Source organism: Loxodonta africana, chromosome 5, assembly GCF_030014295.1.
Source record: "Loxodonta africana isolate mLoxAfr1 chromosome 5, mLoxAfr1.hap2, whole genome shotgun sequence".
Lineage (NCBI taxonomy): Eukaryota > Metazoa > Chordata > Mammalia > Proboscidea > Elephantidae > Loxodonta > Loxodonta africana.
This window is the reverse complement of record NC_087346.1, coordinates 148,051,740-148,058,492: the sequence shown is the minus strand read 5'-3', so window position 1 is coordinate 148,058,492 and position 6,753 is coordinate 148,051,740.

The following is a 6,753-nucleotide window of genomic DNA, read 5'->3' as shown; positions in this document are numbered from 1 at the left end:
ACCAACAGGAAAAGATCCACACTTATGCCTATTCCAAAGAAAGGTGGTTCAACAGAAGGTGTAAATTAAAGACCAATTATCATTAATATCACAACCAAGTAAGATTTTACCGAAGATAATTCAAATGTGGCTGGGGCAGTGCATCCACAGGGAACTTCCAGAACTTCAAGCTGGATTCAGAAGAGGACATGGAACTAGGGATATCATTGCTCTCAGATGGATTCTGGCTGAAAGCAGAGAATACCAGAGAGATGTTTACCTGTGTTTTATTGACTATGCAAAGGCATTCAACTGCTGATCATAAGAAGTTATGGATAACACTGCAAAGAATGGGAATTCCAAAACACAGGAACCTGTACACTGATCAAGAGACAGTTGTTTGAACAGAACAAAGAGATACTGTGTGACTTAAAGTCTGGAAAAGTGTGCATCAGGGTTATATGCTTTCACCATATCTGTTCAATCTGTAAACTGAGCAAATAATCCTGGAAACTGGACTCTATGAAGAAAAAAGGAGCATAAAGATTGGGGAAAGACTCATTAACAACCTGCATTATGCAGAAGACACAACATTCCTTGCTGAAAATGAAAAGGACAGGAAGCACTTACTGATGAAGATCAAAGACCATAGCCTTCAGTATGCATTACATCTTAACATAGAGAAGAGAAAAGTCCTCACAACAGGACCAGTAAGCAACACCATGATAAATAAAGAGAAGACTGAAGTTGCCAAGGATTTCATTTTACTTGGATCCACAATCAACACCCATGGAAACAGCAGTCAAGAAATCAAAAGACACATTGCATTTGGCCATCTGCTGCAAAACCTCTTTAAAGTGTTAAAAAGCAAAGGTGTCACACTGAAGGCTAAGGTACACTTGACCCAAACCATGGTATTTTCAATTGCCTCATAAGCACATGAAAGTTGGACAATGAATAAGGAAGACCAAAGAAGAATTGATGCGTTTGAATTACGGTGTTGGAGAAGGATGTTAAATATACCATGGGCTGCCAAAAGAATGAACAAATCTGTCTTGGAAGAAGTACAGCCAGAATGCTCCTTAGAAGAGAAGATAGCAAGACTTCATCTCACATATTTTAGTCATGTTATCAGGAGGGACTAGTCCCTGGAGAAGGACATCATGCTTGGTAATGTAGAGAGAATCAATGAAAAAGAGGAAGACTCTCAAGTAAATGGATTGACACAGTGGATGCAGCAATAGGCTCAATGTAACAATGATTGTGAGGATAGGTTGCTGTTGTTGTTGTTAGGTGCTGTCGAGTCGGTTGTAACTCATAGCGACCCTATGCACGACGGAACAAAACACTGCCCGGTCCTGCGCCATCCTTACAATCGTTGTTATGCTTGAGCTCATTGTTGCAGCCACTGTGTCAATCCACCTCGTTGAGGGTCTTCCTCTTTTCCACTGACCCTGTATTCTGCCAAGCATGATGTACTTCTCCAGGGACTGATCCCTCCTGACAACATGTCCAAAGTATGTAAGACGCAGTCTCACCATCCTTACCTATAAGGAGCATTCTGAACCCACTTCGTCCAAGACAGATTTGTTCATTCTTTTGGCAGTCCATGGTATATTCAATATTCTTCGCCAACACCACAATTCAAAGGCGTCAACTCTTCTTCGGTCTTCCTTATTTGTTGTTCAACTTTCACATGCATATGATGCGATTGAAAATACCATGGCTTGAGTCAGGTGCACCTTAGTCTTCAGGGTGACATCTTCACTTCTCAACACTTTGAAGAGGTCCTTTGCAGCAGATTTGCCTAATGCAATGCATCTTTTGGTTTCTTGACTGCTGCTTCCATGGCTGTTCATTGTGGATCGAAGTAAAATGAAATCCTTGACAACTTCAATCTTTTCTCTGTTTATCATGATGTTGCTCATTAGTCCAGTTGTGAGGATTTTTGTTTTCTTTATGTTGAGCTGTAATCCATACTGAAGGCTGTGGTCTTTGATCTTCAATAGTAAGTACTTCAAGTCCTCTTCACTTTCAGCAAGCACGGTTGTGTCATCTGCATAACGCAGGTTGTTAATGAGTCTTCCTCCATTCCTGATGTCCCGTTCTTCTTCATATAGTCCAGCTTCTTGGATTATTTGTTCAGCAGACATATTAAATAGGTATGGTGAAAGAATACAACCCTGACACACATCTTTCCTGACTTTAAACCAACCAGTATCCCCTTGTTCTGTCCAAACAACTGCCTCTTGATCTATGTAAATGTTCCTCATGAGCACAGTTAAGTGTTCTGGAATTCCCATTCTTTTCAGTGTTATCCATAGTTTGTTATGATCCACACAGTCGAGTGACTTTGCATAGTCAGTAAAACACAAGTAAACATCCTTCTGGCATTCTCTGCTTTCAGCCAGGATCCATCTGACATCAGCAATGATATCCCTGGTTCCAATTCCTCTTCTGTAACGGGCCTGAATTTCTGGCAGTTGCCTGTTGATATGCTGCTGTGGCTGTTTTTGAATGATCTTCAGCAAAATTTTGCTTGAGTGTGATATTAATAATATTGCTCTATAATTTCCACATTTGGTTGGATCACCTTTCTTGGGAATAGGCATAAATATGGATCTCTTCCAATCAGTTGGCCAGGAAGCTGTCTTCCATATTTCTTGGCATAGACGAGTGAACACTGGTAGGACCAGGCAGTGTTTTCTTCTTTGGCTCATAGGATCGCTAAGAGTCAGAACTTGCTGAATGGCATCTAACAACAAGCAACGTAAGTATTTCAAGCAAGCAAAAGTAAATACATAGAGTTAAAAAAATAAAAAATTATTTTTTGAGTTAGGTAACAAAATTTTGGAAATATCTGAAAGATTTAAAAAAAAAAGTGTGCGTATGTGGGCGGGGGGTTGTTAGCTGCACTATATGACAAAGTACGAGGCATCAGGTGTGGAGGAAGACTCAGTAACAATCTGCATTATGCAGATGACACAACTTTGCTTCCTGAAAGTGAAGAGAACTAGAAGCACTTGTTGGAGAAGAGCAAAGACCACAGCCTTCAGTATGGATGACACCTCAACATAAAGAAACCAAAAATCCTTACAACTGGACCAATAAGCAACATCATGATAAATGGGGAAAAGACTGAGGTTGTCAAAGATTTCATTTCACTTGGATCCACAATCGACACCCAAGCAGCAGTCAAGAAATCAAAAGATGGAAGAAAACATTCTTTCGGGGTTACGAGAGGTAGGAAGGAGGAAGGGTGAGAGAGGGGTATTCACTACTTAGACAGTAGATAAGAACTACTTTAGGTGAAGGGAAAGACAGCACACAATACAGGGGATGTCAGCACAATTGGACTAAACCAAAAGCAAAGAAGTTTCCTGAATAAACTGAATGCTTCAAAGGCCAAAATAGCAGGGACAGGGGTCTGGGGACCATGGTTTCAGGGGACATCTAAGTCAATTGGCATAATAAAATCTATTAAGAAAACATTCTGCATCCCACTTTGAAGAGTGGTGTCTGCGGTCTTAAACGCTAGCAAGCAGCCATCTAAGATGCATCAATTGGTCTCGACCCACCTGGATCAATGGAGAATGAAGAACACCAAGGACACAAGGCGATTATGAGCCCAAGAGACAGAAAGGGCCACATGAACCAGTAACTACATCATCCTGAGACCAGAAGAACTAGATGGTGCCCGGCTACAACCAATGACTGCCCTGACAGAGAACACAACAGAGAACCTCTGAGGGAGCAGGAGAGCAGTGGGATGCAGACCCCAAATTCTCATAAAAAGACCAGACTTAACAGTCTTACTGAGACTAGAAGGACCCCAGTGGTCATGGCCCCCAGACCTTCTGTTGGCCCAGGACAGAAACCATTCCCGAAGATAACTCTTCAGACATGGATTGGACTAGACAATGGGTTGGAGAGGGATGCTGGTGAGAAGTGAGCTTCTTGGATCAGGTGGACACTTGATACTATGTTGGCATCTCCTGCCTGGAGGGGAGATGAGAGAGTGGAGGGGGTTAGAAGCTGGAGAAAAGGACACAAAAAGAGAGAGTGGAGGGAGAAAGCAGGCTGTCTTATTAGGCGGAGAGTAATTGGGAGTGTGTAGCAAGGTGTATATGGGTTTTTGTGTGAGAGACTGACTTGATTTGTAAACTTTCACTTAAAGCACAGTAAAAATTATTTAAAAAAAAGAAATCAAAAGATGTATTGCATTGAGCAAATCTTCCCCAAAAGATCTCTTTAAAGTGTTGAAAAGCAAAGATTTCACCTTGAGGACTAAGATGCACCTGACCCAAGACATGGTGTTTTCAATTGCTTCATATGCATGTCAAAGCTGGACAATGAACGAGGAAGACTGAAGAAGAATTGGCGCTTTGAATTGTGGTGTTGGTGAAGAACATTGAATATACCATGGACTGCCAAAAGAATGAACAAATCTGTCTTGGAAGAAGTACAAACAGAATGATCCTTAGAAGCAAGGAAGGCGGGACTACATCTAACGTGCTTTGCACATGTTGTCAGGAGGCGTCAGTCCCTGGAGAAGGACATCATGATTGGTAAAGTGAAGGGTGAGTGAAAAAGAAGAAGATCTTTAATGAGATGGATTGACACAGTGGCTGTAACAATGGGCTTAAGCATAGCAACAACTGTGAGGATTGCACAGGACTGGGCAGTTTTGTTCTGTCATGTATAGGGTCACTATGAGTTGGAACCAGCTTGATGGCACCTATCAACAGAAACAACCCAGAACTCAAGAACTGGAGGAAGCTGCTACCATGCTGCAGAATAAGCCCAAAAAACCCCACTGCCGTGGAGTTAATTCCAACTCATAGTGACCCTACAGGACAGAGTACAACTGTCCCATAGAGTTTCCAAGGAACGCGTGGTGGATTCAAAATGTTGAACATTTGTTTAGCAACCAAGCTCTTAACCACTATGTCATCAGGGTTCCATGTGCTGCAGAATACTCACCTTAATTTACTGCTCCTATTACAGGAACTCACATAGCTGCATCACTACTTCAGATGTCCAATTTTCTGATGCTACTGCCACAAACCTGCAACTGTTGCTAGAGAAAACTTCATATACAAGACTGCACTTGCCTGCTGTAATTGCTGTTCCCCAAACAGAACAACAATTTGTGACACCATCATATCTTCTAATAGCATGTCTGTGCCTACACATGGGAAGTACTAAAACCTGGGCAATGCTAGCAAGGGAGACTGTAAACTGTAGTTTCAGTTCTCTAGCCTTGATGGTAGAAGGAAGGGTATAGAACGGGTCGTTGAGTTGTTATCAGAAAAGATGGCACCACAATTGTGTATTGTGAACTGCCAAAAGAAGAACAAGCCAGTCTTAGAAGAAATATGACCAAAATGTTCCTTAGGAGAGAGGATGGTGAGATTTCGACTTGCTTACTTTGTACATGTCATCAGGAAAGACCAATCACTAGAAAAGGACATCATGTTTGGTAGAGGGCCAATAAAATCGAGAGAAACCCTCAGTGAGGTGGATTGACACAATAGCTGCAACAATGGCCTTGAGTACACCAACAACCATGAAGATGGCACAGAAATGGGCAAGGTTTAGTTGCATTATGCATAAGGTTGCCATGAGTAGGAGGTGACTTGACAGTAACTAAGAACAACAGCATGACACTACAATGCAAAGTTTTAGACTTTGTGGAGAACAACTTAGATCTTGGTGGACTGAACAGATATTTAAACAAATACAGCTGCCCTACAACTTGTACAAGGCAAGGTCATGGAAGCTCTATACATACATCCAAATGCCCTGAGGGACTGAATTGCTGGGCTGAGGGCTGTGGGGACCATGTTCTTGGGGAACATCTAACTCAATTGGCATAACATAGTTTATAAAGAATATGTGCTACATTCTACTTTGGGAAGTAGCTTCTGGGGTTTTAAAAGCCTGTGAGAGGCCATCTAGGATACTCCACTGGTCTCACGCCTTCAGGAGCAAGGAAGAATGAAGAAAACTAAAGATATAAGGGAAAAATCAGTTCGAAGGACTAATGGACCACATCTACCACAGCCTCCACCAGACACTGTCCAGTAAAACTAGATGGTGCCTGGCTACCACCACTGACTGCTCTGACAGGGATTACAATAGAAGGTCCTGGACAGAACTGGAGTAAAAGGTAGAATTAAATTCTAACTCAAAAAGAAATACCAGACTTGCTGGCCTGAGAGAGACTGGAGAAACCCTGAGAGTATGGCCCTTGGACATCATATCAGTTCAGTAATGAAATCACTCCCAAGGTTCACCCTTCAGCCAAAGATTGGACAGGACCATAAAACTAAACAAGACTAAAGGGGTACACCAGCCCTGGGGCAAAGACTAGAAGGCAGGAGGGGACAGGAAAGCTGGTAATAGGGAACCAAAGGCTGAGAAAGGAGAGTGTTGATGTGCCGTGGGGTGGTTAACCAATGTCGTAAAAAGATGTGTGTACTGTTTAATGAGAAACTAGTTTGTCCTATAAACCTTCATCTAAAATACAAAAAAAAGATCTGTCCTAACTAAATTACCATACTTTGACTATCCAAATATTTGTTATGACAACTTGCAGAGTTTTTATGTGAACTTCATTATTTAACTCAAAAATCTACTCTAACAAAAAGTGCATGCGTGTGCTAGTAAAAACCATTAAATTATATGTAGATCCTAGCAAAAGAACATAGAGCACTCTGCAGTCATATCTCAAATGTTCCCTTAAAAGAATCTCATTTAGCATTCTTGATG